The following is a 22628-nucleotide window of genomic DNA, read 5'->3' on the forward strand; positions in this document are numbered from 1 at the left end:
TTGTATGGGATGTTGCAAAACAAAGGGCTGAGTAATGGGAAAGATTTAAAGTCTCCCTCATCTAGGTGCAGGGTTTTTTATTAGTCTGAACATTTTAACGCATGTACTTGGTTCACATATGCTAAATCAGGCATATCCAACCGGCAGTACATGGAACATGGGAGGGCAAAAAACGTGGCCCAGTGGTGGGTTTCAAATTTTTTTACTACCGGTTCTGTGGGTGTGGCTTGGTGGGCATGGCATGGCTTAGTGGGCATGGCTTGGTGGGCGTGGCAGGGAAGGATACTGTAAAATTTCCATTCCCACCCCACTCCAGGGGAAGGATACTGTAAAATCTCCATTTCCTCCCGATCACCTGGGACTCGGGAGACAGAGAATAGATGGGGGTGGAGCCAATCAGAATTTTTACTACCAGTTCTCCGAACTACTCAAAATTTCCGCTACCGGTTCTCCAGAACTGGTCAGAACCTATTGAAACCCATCTCTGATGTGCCCCATAAGATCATAAACTTTTAACATGTGATTTATCTACATTATTAAACATTTTATATGCGGCCCAAGACAATTCCTCTTCACTCACTGTGGTCCATGCAAGCCAAAAGTTTGGACACCCATGTGCTAAATCATGGTTTGCTTCAGAAGCAGCTGTTGATTCTGATCAAGCAGCCCATGATAGTAAAACCAAATGAGCCACATTAAGGTTTAACATGTTGGATGAAACTAGGTATTTGGGGGAAGCTGTGATGCTATGAACCAGGAAAAAGGCCTTCTAAAGTCTTACCCGAGGCATTGCTGAAAGAACCATCCTCTATCTCAGCTCAAAGAAAGAAGCTTAGTCCAGGTTGAAAAAGCAGGGAAGTATCCTAGGAAACATATTGTATCCAAAATCTGGTGTCCTGTATTGAAAGCCAAAGGCATCAGACTGATAAAGTCAAATGTCCCTTTGCAATTAGATGAGGCCATGGAAACTTGTATTTTTTTTTGGAATTGAAATAACACTTGTAGTGAGCGGGGGTGGGGGGGAAATGACAGAAGGCAATTGACAAAGCTATACTAGTTTCCCTTTATTTCTTTGTCGATAAATTTAAATTGAACACAAAATAGTTTGTCGTGGAAGCGACTGCCTGCGAAGGCTCCTGGATTGTGGCTGAAAGGCAAAAACTGAAGTAGTATACTCCGTCCCATAATTGGGTAGACCAGGTTGCCCTGATAGACCAGTCTCACCTGAAAAACATGCAATTGACAAAGCGATCTCAAAAACGCAGTGAGAAATCTACTTGCATCAGACATAAGAACACAATTATATATGATGGTGGCAATTATATGTATTTTGTCATTTGGGCATCACTGATTTGCACTGATTCGCTGAGCCTTTGAATAGCTTTTCCTATTAAATGAATAATTAAAAATAGGAACGTGTTTTTCAGATTTCATATCTAGCTATGGAACAGTTCCCAATTTATTAGAATAAAAAGATTAAGAAAAAGGTTTGGTGGAGAGTCTCTCATAGTGTTTTAGTTTAAATCCATGTAGCTTTACATAACCTTTATTGTTGATATCTTTCCTTTCATTGCTATATTGGAATTTAATAGTTTGCTGAGGAGATACATGATTTTAAATATTTTATCTATTTTTACTTCTTTCAACTTAATCAATACGATTCATCTAATGTTAAATTAAATGAACTGTAAAAAGGATTAGACATTACCATTGAATACATTTTTAAGATTTAATTTGCCATCTATTTTGCTTTTATTATTTAATAAGATTATTCCTTTAATACATTACATCTTAATTGCTTTTTTTTATTCTTTAATCATTTTCTATAACAGAGATAAGCAACGTGGTGCTGCAAGCATCTCCCTTGATGTTACAATGCTTTCTGTTTTATTTTTTTCCATATTTGTAGTATAATTTTTAAAAATTATACAGTATAATAATAAGGTATAATTTATAATTTTAAAAAATTATAGGAAGCTGGCATTAGGCAGAGCCAAAGTGTCAGCCCCTGAAATCAACTTTATTTGTAAGAAAGTCTTTAGGTCCCATAAAACTCCCACTGGTGGGGCAGACAAAACATCTAGAAGAATAATTTATTTTCCGATAATTTGTATTTTATATTTTGTATCAGGCTGAACCAGTGGTAAAATGCCCTTACCTTCACTACTGGTTCAGGAATGTGAGCGTCCGTGCCTCTTCTGCACATGCGCAGAGGGTCAAAAATGGGACGTAATGACGTCCCATGGGTGGGTGGAGCCTCCCGCTGCCTGCACTACCGGTTCGTGCAAGCTGATCTGGATGGATTTCACCCCGGGCTGAACCCATCAAGCCCATGACTTACTCTCAAAACTCTAAATATGTTCCTAGCTTTTTAAAAAAGGTTCTTATTCAATATAAAGTTTAGTGGATTTTGTACATTTCTCACACTTTTCCTACAATTTTCCTCATTTGTCTCTGTGAGCAGACTTTGAATCAACAGACTAAATTTATGTCCAGACATTTCCCCCCACCCCCCAATTATAGGCATAATCCATTGTATCCAAAGCAGTCTAGACAATTTATGTAGATGTAAGACACTGGCATCAATTTACTTCATTTGCATAATGCAAATAGCACAAATTGACACAAGTGTGTACATTTAAACTTAACAAACAGTTAGGAATAATGAAAGCCTCATCTTCCCAAATGATTTGTTAAATCATCTTTTTACTGTATTTAAATCAAAGTTAAATTGCTTTTCCTCTTGGTGTACTGTAGTTTATGGTCGATCTCTTTTAGCTCAGGTACTGGTCACTTTTCAAAAGTCACAAATATAAGCACAGGTTGCTAAATATGTAGCATTATTTATTCCACATTTAGATTTTTATGAATTTCTAGACTTGATCACAGTAAAAAACTAGTAATTAAAACAGACAAAATTAAGAGCAAGCATTAAAGACAGTTGACAGTGAACTCCAGAGAACTATAAGAGAGATGTCTAAAAAGCTGGAGACCTGTGGGATGGTGTCAGTAATGTTAAATTTGGGGGACAATAGTCTACAGTGGCCACACTAGAAAAAAAATTAGAGATTCAAAGGAGGCAAACTCCTTTGGGTGGCCATGATGTATCCCATAGGGCTCTGCTCATTAAAGTTAAGCTTAGAGCAGGGGTGTGAAACTCAAGGCCCGTGGGGTGCTTATATCGGGCTCGTGGGGCTGCCCTGGAAACAGTGAAGGACCAGCCCACGGTGCCTCTGCCAGTGAAAAATGGAGCTCGGGAGGGCTGCACGCTCCGTTTTTACTGGCAGAGTGCTAGCAAAATAAACCACTAGCAAAAGTGACATTTGATCACAAGGCAAGGAGACATTGAGAAATTCCTCCACTGGAAATAATGGATTACCCAAGCCCCGCCCGGGCCACCACAGGTGCCCCCAACATGAATGATGTCAAGCTGGCCATGCCCATCCCAGCCTCACCTACCCTGGCCACAGCCACACTCCTGGCCCCTGAGGTCAAACACAACCTTGATGCGGCCCTCAGTGAAATCAAGTTTGACACCCCTGGCTTAGAGCAAACCATTCTTTCTCTCTTGAAGGTCACACAGAAGCCAGAAAAATGATGGCTCAATTTAATTCAGAAAGTATTTCTGAATCATTTTCAAAAGTGCACAGCCCTTTGCATTGCTATCAGAAATAGGAATAATTCATATTATTAATTTTATGGCATTCCTAAATGGGGGAAGGGCAAACAATTTGTCTAATGAGGCTTGGATCACTTTGAAGCCAAATCTGATAGTCAGCTGAAAAACCATTAAGTAGTTAAATTGGTTGGCTCAAAGTGTGTGTTATTCCACTGTGGTTTATAAATCACAGTTTATAATTTAGCATGGCTTAGGCAATTCAGACAAATGTGACTTTTCAATAAGCATTGATTAAATAACCACAGTTTAGTACAAGTCACCCATAGTCCTTGAAGAATCACCTTTTTAAAAAAAAGAAAAGAAAAAAAAGAAAAACGTATATCAGGGCTGTGACCTCTCTTGTGTAAAATAAAAGCACTAACCACACTACCATCATTTTTACTCTCGTAAGTCCTCAAAAACAATTCTATGGTGATCCGTGACTGTATTAATTAGAGAGCTCCATATCTGAGTTGCAAGAATCTGGACAACTGATAGGGGGCAGCAGATTTGAATCTGGCAAGTCTACTTATGTTGTACTTCCTCCCATTTTTTTTAAATAAACCAATGAATTACAGAGGCGTTTGCAGGACCTGCTTCCAAATATTATTTCATTGTTCTGGACTTAGAAACTGTTTAACCCTTTTTTTGCCTAGGTACCAGTTCCTGCCTATTTTCATCAAGGTCATCTTTCGTACTCTCTACAGGTATAACGGTCAAGGTACTAGGCAGTGATGGGATTCAGCCAGTTCGCACCACTTCGGGATAACCGGTTGTTAACTTTGTGAGCAGTTTGGCAAACTGGTTTTTGGAAGAAATCATTAGGGCAGAGAACCGGTTGTTAAACTACTTGAATCCCACCACTGGTACTAGGGAGCTGGCAGTAGGGAGACTAATCCATCTAATCCATCCTCAATTGCAAAAGCTTACTGGGGCAGTGTTTTTAGGCTAATTCCTGCCTCTCAGCCCAACCCACCTCACAGGATTGTTATGGGGGGGGACCTAGAAAGGGGAGTGCTAGTCACATCTCCATGAGCTCCTGAAGAAAAGGCAGGATGGACATCTAATAAATAAATAAATAAATAACCAATTTATCATTGCAATCATGCACGCAGAAATAAATCCCAGTTTGTTCAGTGAGCTGTAATCTCTGATATGATATAGCACAGAGGTGTCAAACTCACGGCCTCACGGTGGCATCATGTGATGTATCGGGACTTTTCCCCCCTTCGCTAAACTGGGTGTGGACGTGGCCAGCGCATGACGCATCTGGCCCGCAGGCCGGGTGTTTGACAGCCCTGATATAGCAAGTCAACCTCAATCTGTTAGGTACATCAAATTTTAATCTTTAACATCTATCTGTTCCTAGGAAATAATTGTGCTATTGCATAATGCTAGGGTATACAGTTGTACAACTTGTACAATCAATTATGATTTTGAACCTGATTCTCATACTGTGAGCTTAATCAGATGGCAGAGTCAATAAACCTCCTAAGAAATAAACAAGATCCCCACTGGGCTTTTAAGCTTGTAAAGTCAACCACGGAGACCATAAATATTTTAAGCAGCAGGAATAAAGCATTTGTTTTTATTCAGAAGATTAATTGTTATTTCTTGAATAAATACATGCATTCGTGTTTCAGCAGGGCTTTCAACTTCTAAAAGGCCATGTCTGTGTTTCTTACAGCTAGTGACCATGTCAATACTTAGACTAATCCTTAACTTTTCATTAGGTTAAAAGGATATTGGGAAAACTGGATGAAGAAGGAAGGCTACATCTGTGTGTCACAATGGGAATGTAATCATTGCACCATTTTCTAAGTGAATTCTTAGCCATGTTTTTCCTTAGGTTTTCCCATCAGCCTTGTGATAAGGCCTAGAGCACCATCTAGTGAGAAGGAGTGAGCTGATTTGCAAAGGGAACACAGTTTTTGCAATGCAACCTGCAGAACCCACATTGCTTTTCCTTTATAAAGTTGCTGAACTTACACTTTCAGTTTAGGAACACTTAGCATCTGTAAAAGAAGCCTTTGGAAAGGTGGGGGGGGGTCATTTTTATCTTATGTTTGAACTATGCATTTCTCCCCCCAGCAAAACTATCAACTTATCCATTGTGAATCAACGTGAGCATTTTAGTTTATGGAGTATTTATACTCCGCATGCTGCTTTATACTGCACTGGTGAGACCGCACTTGGAATATTGCACCCAGTTTTGGTTGCCACGATATAAAAAAGATGCTGAGACTCTAGAAAGAGACAGTACTGGAGGCTAAATGTACAATGAACAGTTGCAGGAACTGGGGATGTCTAGTCTAACAAAGAGAAGAACTAGGGGTAACATGACAGCAGTCTTCTAATATTTGAGGGGCTGTCACAGAGAAAAAGTGGTTGACTTATTCTCAAAAGCACTCAAGGGCAAGACTAGAAGTAACCTATGAAAGCTTAACGAAGAGAGATCCAACCTAGAATTAAGGAGAAATTTCCTGTCAATGAGAACAATTAATCAGTGGAACGGCTTGCCTTGGGAAGTTGTGAGTACTCCATCACTGGAGTTTTTAAGAAGAGATTGGTCAGCCATTCATCTGCAATGGTACCGTGTCTCCTGCTTGAGCAGACAGTTGCACCAGAAAACGTCTAAGGTCCCTTCCAACTCTGTTTTTCTGTAATTCTGAATTAGATGTTAATAAAACAAATTGTACTGATCCTTCAGGCCAGGAAAGAATGCAATTGTGATGAAAACCACAGAGTTGAAAAGCTATCCGCTGCTACCAGTGGTGGGTTCCTCCCGGTTCAGCCCGGTTCTCCTGAGCCGGTAGCAGTGATGACCATCAAGCCACGCCCACAAAATAAGCCACGCCCACAAAACCGGTAGTAAAAAAAATTAGAACCCACCCCTGGCTGCTACCCAGGCCTTTGAATTTAAAGAATATGTTTGTATTACTAGTTTTGTGGAGGAAAAAAAATCATACAGTATTTAAAACTGGTATCTCAGTTCCTTTTGGAGCCTCTCAGATTAATTCCTAGACAATAACCAATGTATGGGAAAATATTGATATGGAGTAATTTACACTCTGATTTCAGGTAAAGAAACTCAGCAACTGGGGTGTGGGGGGGAACTAGTCTTCAAGGTCTCCAGAAATTCTACCCTAATGCCCAGTTCTGACTTAATCCTTTTCTTCTGTGATGTTTTGATTGCAATGTGCCAAAAATCAGTAGGTGTTTGGCAGCAACCTTTTTTGCTAGCAGATATTATTTGAAAGGACAAGCTTTTATGAGCTGCGGCTCACTTCATCAAAGGCCTGGCAAAAAGTTTCACAAAAGCGTTTGTCTTTTAATAAAACGTGTTAGTCAAAAAAGGGGCTATCAGACTCCTCCTGATTTTTTGCTCTGTAGACTTTTTACGATTCTGTAATTTGGGCTAGAGTCGGGATGACTGGATGGAACTGAGCGTTTACTGGCCGGATGCCCCTCCTGATGCCACAAGGAGTTTGCAGTAGATATTTTTCTTTGCACAGTAGGAGAGAGAAACATCTGCCGATACCTAGGATTGAACTCTCAAACTTCCAAGTGGGAGGTGAGCATCTTCACCACTAGGCCACCGTGCCACTCTTTCGCTCCATAGACTAACCAGAGATTAAGCAAGGTTCTTCTCCTACCTGTACTACTCCTAATTGTAATAGAAAGGAGGTGTATTCAAGATTCAGCTATAGTTGCCACCAGATGCTCTTACTTAGCCTCCTCCGAATAATGTGTACCATTGAAGCAGGAAGGTTAGGGAAACCTCTCCATAGTAAAAACTGATTGAAGTAATAATAGCCTGTCAGAATCCTTTGCTTAGAACCAAAATAGTTATAATTATTAATAAGACATGATTAAACATACCTTAGTGCAATAGATACACTAGATCTCACTTTCTCAATAGCCATAGTGTGATAGTGGAGGTATCGAAGGGATTCAATAGGATAGTGGGGTTATCCATCAGATATAATTTTTTTAAAAGTCAAAACAATGGCAGTATGCCAGCTGGGGAATTCTGGGAGTTGAAGTCCACACATCTTAAAGTTGCTGAGTTTGAAAAATGCTGATTTAGAGTGCATTTCTTAACATTGTCGCCTACCATTTTTAATACATCTTCTGTGAATATTGCCTATTGCATTAATGCTGCTTAAAAGGAAAGGCTCAGATAATCCTTCCTAAAATATTATTGGAGTACCTTGCTAATTTGTTGGCATGATTTTGATTAAATACTGGTTTACTGTCATTGATTTTGTATTTGATGTCAATTATCATCTTAGTTGGGACAGACCTCCTCCCAGTGGTAAAATCTAAACCGGTTTGTGCGGTGCGTGCCAAATGTGTGCTGTGTGCGCATGCACAGTATGTGCCAATTGCGTGCTTTGCACAGAAAAAGGAGGCTTGGGAAGGTAAGTAGAACAGTGGGGGGGGGAAACAGCTGTGCTGCATGATTTAGATTAACTAGAAAGCAGGATTTCTTGCTTTCTAGTGATTTTAAATTGCGGGGCACAGCTGATCGTGGGAAATACCGGTTCGGAGGAACCGATAGCTTTTTTTTACTACCAGTTCACTCGAACTGGTAGTTTTTATCACTACCGGTTCGCGCGAACCGCTAGCATTTCACCACTGCCTCCTCCTTTAAACTACTCTCTCCAATTGTTATGATGTGGTAACATGAATGTGTCACAGGTTATTAGAAATTCGGTTCTTACTGAGTATAGCAGCAACAACAATTATTTTGCAAAAAGAAAGAACTAAGGTCTAATTGCAACAAATAATGCAAGTTAGTGGAATTTAAGTGACTGAAAAATAAAAGTTGATTTTCATTTTAAATGACTGGTTTTTATATGGATTCCACATTGCAGTGAACTGTAGGGAGGCTAATATCCTAATTTAAACAAATAAAACCTTGCTCATAAAAAAATAAACCTTGTTATTCTGCTATGAATTAATTTCTAAATAAATCTGAATGTGTCTTTATTGTACCCTGATCATAGCTACAATAAATAGTCTGCTAACACAAAATTGTTTCTGCTTCGTAATTTTTGACATTGCTTGGGAAACTTTGATTGATTCAGCTCACCTCCTGCCAGTGTTGCCAAACATTGTGACATGAGCAGTGACAGAGGTTTAATAAAGAATCCAGAGTCATCAGAAAGTGTATTCAGTGTCCAATAATGATAATAAAAAATCCTTGATCTACAAACCTATTGAACGCATGCTAAAGAATCGCATTTGAAGGAAAAATGCCAAGTAAAGAAAGTGCATTTTACTGTCAGTATCGTTGCTCCCTAAATTAACTTTAGCTCCCCCCCCCCATTCTGTATAATTTGGATTTGTCTATCCTGAAGTGAACAGAGAACACCTTTTAAATGCATGGCCTAGATCATGGGTTTCAAACTCATGGCATCACGTTACCATCATGTGATGTTTCGCCACAGTTTTCCCATTCACGGAGCTGGGGTGGGTGTGGCCTGCACATGACACATCTGGCCCGCAGGTGGCCAGTTTGACACCCCTGCCTGGCTGGGGAGATGACTGGGAAGATGTTTTCCAGATAAGTATGGTTTATTTCTCTGCAAAGCAAAACACTGGTGGAAGAGGGGGTCTGAAGACAAACACAATATGAGTATTTGAAAAAAATACTTGTATTATGCACAGTCAATTCTTCATGAGCAATAATCACAAGTCACACTGTGAATTAGCCCATGAAACTATGATATGCTTATAGTTTGCTCCTTTGAAAGATCTGTATGTTGTAAAACATGCGCACATATTTTTCATTATTAATCTTTATTTGTCTCCAGTTGTTCCTTTTTTCTGTTCTGGAACTCCTTGTAAGTAACTTCCCTATTCTTCTAGAAGATGCTTCCTGGTTTTCTTGGGTTCCACATTCCAGGCCAAAGTTCCTCAGCCTAATGTTAACAGCCAGACATGTTAAATCTCAGCTCCAAGAATTTCCTAACCTAAACCTAATTTGCTTGTGAGCTACGGTGACTTGGATTACACTCTAGGTCTGTGATGGTGAACCTATGGCACGCATGCCACAGGTGGCACGCATTGCCATATTGGTGGGCACATGAGCTCAGCTTCCAGTGGGACCGGAAGTTGGCAAATGGGCCATTTCTGGCCTCCAGAGGGCCTCCAGGGGGTGGGGAAGGCCATTTTCACCCTCCCCAAGCTTCTAGAAAGGCTCTAGAGCCTGGGGGGAGAGAAAAATGGGCCTACCGGGCCCACCGGGCCATCGTGTGTCAGGAGCAGGGTGTTGAGGAGGGGCGCATAGAATTATGGGTGTGGGCACCCCCCCACCTGGCACGCGATGGCAAAAAGGTTAGCCATCACTGCTCTAGGTTGTACTCTGACACATCTGGACGATATCATCCTGGAGAAAACTGTTCTGATTTTTTTCCCCTGTTTAAAACGTTGCTAAGCACTGTTAATTTCAGCAACAGAATCAAGATTTTTATGAATTAAATAAGCATGGATTCAAATCATTTAAATTTAATATAAGTAATAATTTTTATAACACTATTATATAAAATTATAAAGTACAATAATTTGTATAATTTAATGTAAGTATTGCTTTTCATTTCAGTATTAATTGGAAAAGGTTTCATTTTAAAACTTTGTCAGCTATTTTCCTGCGTTACTGTAATTAAGTTTTTCCCCTCGGCACTTTCTAACCTTATAAAAGAAGTAGGCATGTTTTTTTTTCAAGACGTTTAATATTCATCCATCCATGCTAAACTCCCTTAGAAACAAACCTTTCCCTCCCTCTTTCTACAGAAAAATCTGGTTAATGAAGCCTATTTTGCTCTGCATGAGGCTAGTGGGACACACAGGCTCATGAACAGGTTCATGAATGTTATATTTAGCTGCTTCTCTGGGCTTTAAATGTTGTGTCTGACAAACAAGAGCTGTTGACAAAAGTATGAACCTAAGCATTATCAGAATACTAACATTATTACAGCTAAACTAGCAGCGCCTGGCATTGATTTGAAAACCAAGGTTTTGTACAGAACGAAATGGCTTTGTCAAAAATCAATAACGCCACTGCAATTACCATGAACATTACTTCAAAGATATTAAGAGTCATAAATCAAATGCATCAGCTGGAGAATGATGATGACTATATGCACAAACAAGAAGCAGTGCTTGTTATCATCTTCAGCAAGCCAGGTGCATGCGGTTTCCAAAAACAATATTGTGTTTTTCTACTAGCACATACATTTTTCATACTGCAAAGAAAATTCATTAGAATCAATAGGAACTCAACTGATGGTAGTCATGGTTATCAAACCTTGGCTATCAAAATCTGGATAACCAGTAGATGGCAGTTTATAGCTAATGTTTTCTGCAATTGTGGTATAAATAGTATGGGAAATGGGGTTGGTTGGTACCTGTTATCTGAACTAATCAGATGTTGTAATCAGGGGAAAAAAACCCCCCTCAAATGTTGGTTACTTTTAGACAGTGGTGGGATTCAAATTTTTTTTACTACCGGTTCTGTGGGCGTGGCTTGGTGGGTGTGGTATGGCTTGGTGGATGTGGCTTGGTAAGCAGGGGGAGGATACTATAAAATCTCCATTCCTACCCCACTCCAGGAGAAGGTGGTTACAAAATCCCCATTTCCTCCTGATCAGCTGTGACCCGGGAGGCAGAGAATAGATGGGGGCGGGGCCAGTCAGAGGTGGTATTTACCGGTTCTCTGAACTCAAAATTTCCGCTACTGGTTCTCCAGAACTGGTCAGAACCTGCTGAATACCACCTCTGCTTTTAGAAGTGTGAACCTGTTTTTGCACACCCATCTAAACCAGAGCAAGCCCATATCCTTGATTCAGTAGCCCTTCTGACCAATAAGAAATATGCATTTAGTCAGGAAGTGATTTTGATTAATAATCCAGAAACTGTCTCAGTTTCCTTGAAGTGTGGTGAGATACAAAGAGAAGAGTTTTATCAACATATTCATGCTGCAGAAAATTCTGGAAGGTTACTAAATAGCAGGAGAATAGCATTCTTTGCTATTATCTAATCGTTATCAGGATGGTTGGAATCCACTTTTGATTATTCTGGTGTTCTAGAAAACTGGGGAATTCATGGAACTCTTTACCATCAGTTTCATATGGTTAAATATCATGGGGAAGACAATAACATCTTGGGGAGACATAAGTCAAAAGCCAACTGCTCCCAAACCCAACCTCCTCTATCTTCTGTCAAAGAACTTACAACCACCACAACTCAATCACACCCGACCCAACTCAAGGAGGTATTTCAGATACCATAGTATCAACAGTTCCCAATCAGTCTGGTAGAATTAGCAGGCAGATACTCTCTTCTGCCTATTTCCTAACACACATAATCACCAACAACTTTTTTCCTGGCTCCCAACCTTACTATACAGAGACAGAAGAATTGGATTGAGATGTCGCAGTATTTTGCTCTCTACCAGGGAACTGCGGGAGAAGGATGGAGTTTGGCTTGACTGTGGCAGAATTATCTGGGAAATGACATTTCATCTTTTCTACCTTCTTGATTTTCCTGGTCTAAACTGCATGTATGTAGAAATGTGAAGGATAGGCTGATTTTAGGCATCAGCCAAAATCTATTTTTCCATTTTTTTCCCCCTTCAGTCTGTGGCAACTTGGATCAGCAAAATATACAAGGAAACAGCCCCTTGCTTGGCAATCAAAATGGAAGCTTCTGGGATATCTCCCTCCCTCTCCCCTCTCTCTCTCCCCCTCTCCCTCCCTCCCTCCCTCTCCTTCTCTCCCTCTCTCCCCCTCCCTCATCATGTTCAGTCTGACTCTTATTCTTTAAAGAAAAAGGTACCAGTGCAGTGCCAGAACAAAACAAAACAAGAAAAAGCACCTCCAGAGGACATAAAACTAGAACTTATACACATTTATTATGTTTAATTATAATTATAAATATTATTAACTATGTTTGCAATACAAGATTCATCAGAGCCAATAGAAAATAAAATACCTTGTTTACTAAATGCTCTGCTGTGATCTATAAATCGTGGTTTGGAGTTCAGCAAGACCTGTGAACCAAGCCAGTTGGGCTTATTCAGCAAAATAATGGCCAAGTAAACCAGAGTGTAGCGTGATGTCTGAATCCTGTTAATAAGCACAGTGCATAAAAACGGGAGCTACATCGAATCACTTAAGGATGGTAAATGCAACACTTCAGATTCTATCATTTACAAAATGTTGGTCTCTGGAGAGGCTTTCTCTTCCTCCAAAGATAACAGAACTGAGGGCCCGTAAATGATATGATTGGCAGCCTGTTCAGGACACAAATATGAGGATGTTTCTCTTAAAGCAGGCAAACGACTTCAGTTCCACAAAAGTTTACGCCACAAGAAACTGCTCATCTGTAAGATACCAGAGCTCTCTTAGAGAGAGTCCGTAAATGAATCACTGCTAAAAGAGATCCACAAAAAATGATCTACCCAATACAGGAAAACATAAAATACTTTAATCATCTCCATCATTCCCTGTTTATGAGATAATGTGGCCAGTTACCCAAAAGGGATCTGTTGGTCAATTTGCTGCAGATATCTACCAGAAAAGAAGGCCCATGCTTCAGTCCTAGTCTCACCAAGTGTTCCCACATGGATCCTTTTAGGCTGCAGGATTACAAATCACACACACACATGCTCAGCAACATAATTTCCATGGGTGGTTTTCTGGGAGATAGCTATGGACACATTTGTAGGTTAGACAATACATATAATGTTAGCCTTTTCTGGTGAGGCAGAGAGAGAAAAAGATCAAAGACCTTTGGTGCATGCAGACTTTCTTGGGATTATCTAAGGCAGGGGTCCCCAAGCCCTGGTCCACGGACCAGTAATGGTCATGGCCTGTTGGGAACTGGGCCACACAATCAGGCAAACATGTTTGTGTGGCTCAGTTCCCAACAGGCCGCAGACCAGTATAGGGAACCGTGGGAACTGGGCCACACAAATGAGCAAATGCATGAAGCTCCAGTTGTGCAAATGTGGGATTAGGTTGCATGTGTAAAACCACCCCCCACCCCCCACTGCCACTGCTGCCAGTCCACGAAGCTGGAAAGGTTGGGGACCATGATCTAAGGAGTTAATTATTGGGGGGTTGGACTAGAAGACTTCCAAGACTTCTAGTCTTCCAACCCTATTATTCAATGTTCTAATTCCATTTCACAACCCAAGGAATTCTCTTGTAGGCCTTCCTAAATATTCAATCTCTTTCCAAGCTTGCAGACCGCACACTATTCTATTACATAATATCCTAGTGTTTCCCGGGAAGCGAAGTTGCTGGACTGTCAGTGAATTTGACTCACCCACTCCTGGCATATGGACCAACTGGTAGATAACAGATTGCTCTGCGCAACAGAAAGCCTGCATAGGGAGGAAAACACTGAAATTAGGAGTAGGAATTAGCAGGATAATTTTTTCAAAGAAAGTGTCCTCCAGGCTAATGCGTGCAGGAAAAGATCACTTTTATTTAAGGAAGATCACAGTGATAGGAAAACCTAAGTGGCTTATCTATAGTGAAGAAACTATAGATGCTGCCCTCCATTACAGAGAAAGAAAAAGTTGTGCGATAACCACAGTTCAGTGGTGGGTTGTCTCCGGTTTGGACCGGTTCGCAAGAACTGATAGTAAAACTGGTGGGATGCTCCGCCCACCGATCCTGACATCATCAGGAAGCTTCTGCGCATGCGCACGCGTGGTCATATTGCGAACCGGTAGTAAAGGTAAGTAGAACCCACCCCTGCCACAATTGTACCGATATTGGAAGAGAAAGAGGATTGAACGGAGAGAAAAATGTGGTGACAAAAGTCCTGAGAAGATCTGTCTCCCCAAGAGTAGGCATGTTTTGTAGAGATGTGCAAAATGAGTCACGGTGGTGCAGTGGTTAGAGTGCAGTACTGCAGGCTACTTCTGTTGGCTGCCGGCTGCCTGCAATTTGGCAGTGCAAATCTCACCAGGCTCAAGATTGACTCAGTCTTCCATCCTTCTGAGATGGGTAAAATGAGGATCCAGATTGTTGGGGGCAATATGCTGACTCTGTAAACCACTTAAGAGAAGGCTGTAAAGCACTGTAAAGCGGCATATAAATCTAAGTGCTATTGCTATTATATAATGGAAAGAGTTATAAGTGCAAAGAACTCCTGTTAGGCTACTGGTCACTAGGCTTATAGGTGCAGAAAGTCAATACATGCAAAGTTGATTTCCACCATCCTGTTCCAACTTCTGTAGGTTGCATTTCTTTGACTCTAATCTTGGCCGCTCACCTGCTTCTCTTTTATGTAAGCTGAATGTGAGAAAGGTTCCCTAAGCAAAGTAATCACATCCTATCCCAGCATCCATATTAAGAATTAATTTAGGGTAAAAATGGAAAATCCTCCCCCCCCTCTATTTCTACACACTGTTTGGTGTGTATGTGTTGTGTGTGCACACTTGTGTATGTCTGATTGGATAGTTCAGTTCTCAAATCCGCAAACAAATCAGGCAAGCATTAGCATGATTTTTATGCATGTGCAGTTCCTTAATCCCAAGGCATTTCTGTATACCACATTTAGTTCCATGTTCATGATGAGTGAGCAGACGGCCATCGCGGCCCAAGCAAATTAAGCGTAACATTCAGAATTTAAAAGCCCGAATGAAAGGAAATCCACTGATCAACTTGTGATAATATCAATTCAAGCTGCAGGCAAGGAATAGTTTATTAGAAATAAAATTCTCTGCGTATATTGAACTCTTATGGTGTCAAAGAAAGGGACTGCTTGGCATCCTTTGCAGGAGTGAACATTCACACATGCAAATCTCCCACCTGCACTTTAAATCAAATCTCCCAACCTTCCCTGTGCGGAATCTACAAGATGGTGTTTGGTTGCAAATAGGTTAAGGAAGAGTCACCCACACTTAGCATTTAAACTGCTCCTGTCCTAAGCCTGATACTGGCTCGATTCTGAGGTTAAGAAAAGCCTGCCTGGATTAAGACACTTTGACAACAGCTGGCAGGATATTCGGTCTGGACTGCAGGGCACCATGTCCTCCCATTGGACAATTCCACTGCTGCTTGACCCTTCCACCTTTCTCCTCCAGGAAAGCAATTACCAACCATTGTCCTTCCTGTATGACTGAGTCTTAGTACTGTAGATATATAGTATGTACACTCTTGTGTATGTGTATGTATGCACCTGCACACCTGCATGCTAGGGTAATGCGGTGGTGTGCTGAACTAGAAGGAAGAGATCAGATTCTAATTTTTAGGTGGGTAATCTTCCTTCCTTCCTTCCTTCCTTCCTTCCTTCCTTCCTTCCTTCCTTCCTTCCTTCCTTCCTTCCTTCCTTCTTTCTTTCTTTCTTTCTTTCTTTCTTTCTTTCTTTCTTTCTTTCTCTTTCCTTCCTTCCTTTCCTTTTTTCTTTCCTTCCTTCCTTCTCCCTCCTTCCCCCCTCCTTGCCTCCCTTGCTTGCTTCTTTCTTTCTTTCTTTCTTTCTTTCTTTCTTTCTTTCTTTCTTTCTTTCTTTCTTTCTTCTTTCTTTCTTTCCTTCCTTCCTTCCTTCCTTCCTTCCTTCCTTCCTTCCTTCCTTCTCCCTCCCTCCCTCCCTCCCTCCCTTCCTCTACACCAGAAGTTTTAAAAAAATCTATCTACCATCCCTCACAGTGGACCAGCTTGGTAGGTTATACTCCATTACCTTTAATGAACAGGCCTGCATTTTGCAGTGACTTGATTCAGCCTGGTAATAATAATAATAAATGTGTGTGCGCACATGCATGTAAATACACGCACACGTACATCCAAAGTTATTATATTTTTATTTAGCATGTAAAAGCATCAAAATACCAGAATGTGCAGGAAAAAAAGCAAAAACAGCTTTCTGGCATACAGTCCACTAGATTCTATTTCTATATCTGCCTTACCAGTTTTAAGTAAATGGCATAGGGGTTAGTACCATTGCTTAGCAAAAAGGACATTGCTGTTTGAAGTCCAGCAGCATTTTTGAAATTTTTATTGCAATCATTCTGGAGTGGGTGATTTTCTTCTTTCCACTTAAAGAAAAGTGAGGGGAAAATATACAATATCAAGAGTTTTATCAAATTTTCATTTATTTTCCTGAAGTAGAAGTTTTTCATCCCCAGGTCCCCAATAGCTCAAACAAAATCTTTGGGTTATGCCAGAGGTGGGGCTGAAAGCTTTCTACTGAAGTACTGGAAAATGGTGATAGCAATAGCATTTAGAATTATATACAGCTTCACAGTGCTTTACAGCCCTCTCTAAGCAGTTTAGAATAGAATAGAATAGAATAGAATAGAATAGAATAGAATAGAATAGAATAGAATAGAATAGAATAGAATAGAATAGAATAGAATAGAATTCTTTATTGGCCAAGTGTGTTTGGACACACAAGGAATTTGTCTTGGTGCATACGCTCTCAGTATACATAAAAGAAAAGATATGTTCATCAAGAATCATAAGGTACAACACTAAATGATAGTCATAAGCAATCAGGAAACAATATCAATATACAGTCAGGTCCAGAAATATTGGGACATCGACACAATTCTAACATCTTTGGCTCTATACACCACCACAATGGAGTTGGAATGAAACAAACACAATGTGTGTTAACTGCAGACTGTCAGCTTTAATTTGAGGGTATGTACATCCAACTCAGGTGAACGGTGTAGGACTTACAGCAGTTTGTATATGTGCCTCCCACTTGTTAAGGGACCAAAAGTAATGGGACAATTGGCTTCTCAGCTGTTCCATGGCCAGGTGTGTGATATTTCCTCATTACCTGAATTACAATGTGCAGATAAAAGGCCCAGAGTTCATTTCAAGTGTGCTATTTGCATTTGGAATCTGTTGCTGTCAACTCTCAAGATGAGATCCAAAGAGCTGTCACTATCAGTGAAGCAAGCCATCATTAGGCTGAAGAAACAAAACAAACCCATCAGAGAGATAGCAAGAACATTTGGCGTGGCCAAAACAACTGTTTGAAACATTCTCAAAAAGAAGGAATGCACCGGTGAGCTCAGCAACACCAAAAGACCTGGGAGACCACGGAAAACAAGTGTGGTGGATGACTGAAGAATTCTTTCCCTGGTGAAGAAAACACCCTTCACAACAGTTGGCCAGATCAAGAACACTCTCCAGGAGGTAGGTGTATGTGTGTCGAAGTCAACAATCAAGAGAAGACTTCACCAGAGTGAATACATAGGGTTCCCCACAAGATGTAAACCATTGGTGAGCCTCAAAAACAGGAAGGCCAGATTAGAGTTTGCCAAACAACATCTAACAAAGCCTTCACAGTTCTGGAACAAGATCCTATGGACAGATGAGACCAAGATCAACTTGTACCAGAGTGATGGGAAGAGAAGAGTATGAAGAAGGAAAGGAATTGCTCATGATCCTAAGCATACCACCTCATCAGTGAAGCATGGTGGTGGTAGTGTCATGGCGTGGGCATGTGGGGCTGCCAATGGAACCGGTTCTCTTGTATTTATTGATGATGTGACTGCTGACAAAAGCAGCAGGATGAATTCTGAAGTGTTTCGGGCAATATTATCTGCTCACATTCAGCCAAATGCTGCAGAACTCATTGGACGGCGCTTCACAATGCAGATGGACAATGACCCAAAACATACTGCAAAAGCAACCAAAGAGTTTTTGAAGGGACAGAAGTGGAATGTTATGCAATGGCCAAGTCAATCACCTGACCTGAATCCCATTGAGCATGCATTTCACTTGCTGAAGACAAAACTGAAGGGAAAATGCCCCAAGAACAAGCAGGAACTGAAGACAGTTGCAGTAGAGGCCTGGCAGAGCATCACCAGGGATGAAACCCAGCGTCTGGTGATGTCTATGCGTTCCAGACTTCAGGCTGTGATTGACTGCAAAGGATTTGCAACCAAGTATTAAGAAGGGAAAGTGATTTATGATTATTATTCTGTCCCATTACTTTTGGTCCCTTAACAAGTGGGAGGCACATATGCAAACTGCTGTAAGTCCTACACCGTTCACCTGCGTTGGATGTACATACTCTCAAATTAAAGCTGACAGTCTGCAGTTAACGCACATTGTGTTTGTTTCATTCCAACTCCATTGTGGTGGTGTATAGAGCCAAAGATGTTAGAATTGTGTCGATGTCCCAATATTTCTGGACCTGACTGTAAATCGTAAGGATACTAGCAACAAAGTTACAGTCATACAGTCATAGGTGGAAGGAGATGGGTGGTGGGAATGATGAGAAGACTAATAGTAATAGTAATGCAGACTTAGTAAATAGTTTGACAGTGTTGAGGGAATTATTTGTTTAGCAGAGTGATGGCATTCGGGAAAAACTGTTCTTGTGTCTAGTTGTTCTGGTGTGCAGTGCTCTATAGCATCGTTTTGAGGGTAGGAGTTGAAACACTTTATATCCAGGATGCGAGGGGTCTGTAAATATTTTCACAGCCCTCTTTTTGACTTGTGCAGTATAACGGTCCTCAATGGAAGGCAGTTTGGTAGCAATTGTTTTTTCTGCAGTTCTAATTATCGTCTGAAGTCTGTGTCTGTCTTGCTGGGTTGCAGAACCAAACTAGACAGTTATAGAAGTGCAGATGACAGACTCAATAATTCCTCTGTAGAACTGTATCAGCAGTTTACAGAGTCAGCCTATTATCCCCAACAATCTGAGTTCCCATTTTATCAACCGCAGGAAGGTTGAGTCAACCTTGAGCCGATCAAGATCGAATTGCTGGCAGTCGGTAGAATTAGCTTGCAATACTGCATTCTAGCCACCGAGCCACCATACCTCATAAAACAGTAAAACACTGTCATTTTAATTGTTATTTTTTTTCCTTAAAAAAAGAAGGGGGGAAATACCTATTCCAGACATGCAATAATTTAAACAGGTGAAATATTTCTGACAGTTTTCACAACAGCAACCTTTACTTGCCTAACAATGAACTTAACCACTGTGCCATTTCTTTTAATGCACCAATTAGAGGGCATGATGAGCATTGGTTTAGCTGAAGGGGCGGGGTTTCTTTCCCCTGCAAAGCAGCGAATGACTCACTGAGCTTAGCCTATTGCAAATGGGACTCTTCTGGCCCAAAGGGATGGGGCCACTCAAGCTGACCTCTTGGGACAAAGTCTACTTTTGACACGAAGCAGAACAGAGAGCATCGATTGACGGTGGTATCCGAGGTGAAATGCTACCGGTTTGGACCGGTACGGCCGAACCGGTAGAGATGGCGGCGGGTGGTTTGGAGAACCGGTAGCGACAGCAGCGCAAGGCTCCGCCCATCCACCCAGTCGTCATTATTTCCTAGTTTTAACCAGGAAGTAACCTGTTTTTTACCCTCTGCACATGCATTTGGGTCTTGGTTTGAGTCTCCACCCAGCCTTCCTGGGGGATTGTGGTATTGCACAAATTCAGTCACTGATCCACCCTGACTGCAGACCATGTTGCCAGTCCTGATTTCATTTTCTCCCTGCTCTAAAAGCCCAGATAATGAAGCCCACCCACACATTTTAATAGCTCCCCTGAGTTCTGAAATTGCTTGCTCACACATTTAAAAGGTGGTAACTGAAAACAGCCCCAAGTTCCCACTAAAGCTGACAAAGTAAAGCAGACCAAGGCTGCACCCCCCCCTCCTGCGCTCACCGGGCCTTGGATGCAGCGTTTTTCTTAATATTTTCCAAAGGTGGCACTTAGCTTTTTGTTTGTTCGTTTGTTTTTCTAATAAAAGCTTCATGTTGCTGACTCAAGCTGGCTCCTTGATGGATGCATTCAAGGCTGCTGACTCTGGCTCTTTTTCCCACAGTCTTACTGCCTGGTGAGTTATCCCCAATTACCCCGCTGTTGTATGGCTGGAAGGCAGATGTCAAGGTTTCTTCTTCCACCTCAGTGAAAATGTTCTAGCACCACATGGGACTATTTTGGTTATTGTAATCAATCAAATTTCTTAGCATTACCTGGGGTTCAGGCCAAAGGTTTCTGAAGGAAGCAACACAGACTTCACAGAATGAGGAATTACCCCAGAGGTGTCCAACCTCAGCAAATTTAAGACTTGTGGACTTTTAAGACTTGTGCACTTCAACTCCCAGAATTCCCTAGACAACATGGCTGACTGGAGAAATCTGGGAGTTGAAATCCACAAATCTTAAAGGTGTCAATATTGGACATCCATGAACTGCACCAAGAGGGGGCACCAAAGACTGCAGAAGGTGGCTCATGATGCTACCTCCAATTCCAGTGCTATTTATTCCAGCTGCCCCTCCCCCCCCATTTTATTTGGTCTGTTGTGTGGATGTTAGGGTGGTTTAGGGACAGGGAATTTGTGGTGTGTGTGTGTGTGTTTGGGGATTATTATGTGTGTTGGACTTGGTCTTTGGGTGTTAAATGAATTTCGTTGTATGGGTATACTGTGTATATACGTACAATGACAATAAAGTTGTTGTTGTTGTTGTTATTATTATTATTATTATTTAGGCTACTATTCCCACTCTCTAGTAGGTTGAGAAGAGCTGATTTACTCTGACATTAAGAGGACGTAACCATCATAATCATAATCATAAGTTTATTTGTCAAGCATATATAAGATAACAGGTAAAAGTATAAACATAATTTGAATACATGAAAAGAGTAAGTAAAAAGGAATATTAGGACAGGGACGGTAGGCACACTGGTGCACTTATGCATGCCCCTTACAGACCTCTTAGGAATTTATTTATTTATTTATTTATTAGTCGCATTTCTATGCTGCCCATTCCCTAGGGAATGGGGTGAGGTCAACAGTAGACAGTTTAAGGTTAAAGTTTTGGGGGTTTGGGGAAGAAACTACAGAGTCAGGTAGTGCATTCCAGGCATTGACCACTCTGTTACTGAAGTCATATTTTCTGCAATCGAATTTGGAACAGTTTACCTTGAGTTTGTATCTATTATTTGCTCGTGTATTGTTGTGGTTGAAGCTGAAGTAGTCATTGAGAGGAAGGACATTGTGGCAGATAATTTTATGTACTATGCTTAGGTCAGACTGAAGTCTGAAGACTTCAAATAGTCTGGCAAAGTTTCTTCCCAAAGTTGTTCCTACCTGAAAGCCCTTAACTGGAAGGCCTAGATAGTTTAGTACGCAGAGCTTATAATCATTCCATAATCATCCTACAACTCCCATGGTTCCTAGGGAGTCAGTCAATGGGAGCTGTGATCTAACGTCTGAGGCAGCCTTTTGCAACCTGGCAACCTCCAGAAGTTGTTAGATTACAACATCCATCATCAGTTCTATCCAGCCTAGCTAATGGTCAACGATAGGGTGAATTTTAGTACAACAGGGTCACATTGGAGATTTGCTATTGAGAAAGACTGCATCCTGTAGCCATCAAATTAGGAAGGTTGTAGGTTGCAAAAATGGTCAGATTATTTGGTCACCTGTATTTGCCTGACACATTCACCTGACACATTTGCCAGGGACACTTTGCTTTTGAATGGCACGTCAGGTGTTCTTGGTTTGCACCTTTGGCCTAAGTGGACTGGCCTAGCATAGAAAGTAAGGACAATGACCTTAATGGAAATATGTAAAAACTGTTACCTAGGTGATTGGGTAAAATTTTAAACCCTGTGAAAAAAAGATAGCATTTGGAAATGGTTCAGGCAGATGCTTCTCTGATTCTCCATAAAAAGAGGCCATGTCCAGGGGTGGGATTCTACCAGTTCGCGGACCGGTTCGCGTGACCCGGTAGCTCCGGTTCGCTCTGACGATCAGCTGGGCCCGCCCGCCCATCCGCCCCTGCGCTTTACTTACCTTTATCTTCGCAGCTGATTAGCATGGCAGAGTGGATTGCCACGCTTCAACTGTTTTAATTCCCTAGCACTAACACAGAAGGTGATTTTTTGTTGAAATGTGCACATGCGCGCAGCGCGCGTCTGGTGCGGGCATCTGCACAAAGCAAGTGATCACCGAACCAGCTGTTAAACC

The sequence above is a fragment of the Pantherophis guttatus genome, chromosome 1 (assembly GCF_059756535.1).
Source record: "Pantherophis guttatus breed Tessera chromosome 1, ASM5975653v1, whole genome shotgun sequence".
NCBI classification, from domain to species: domain Eukaryota; kingdom Metazoa; phylum Chordata; class Lepidosauria; order Squamata; family Colubridae; genus Pantherophis; species Pantherophis guttatus.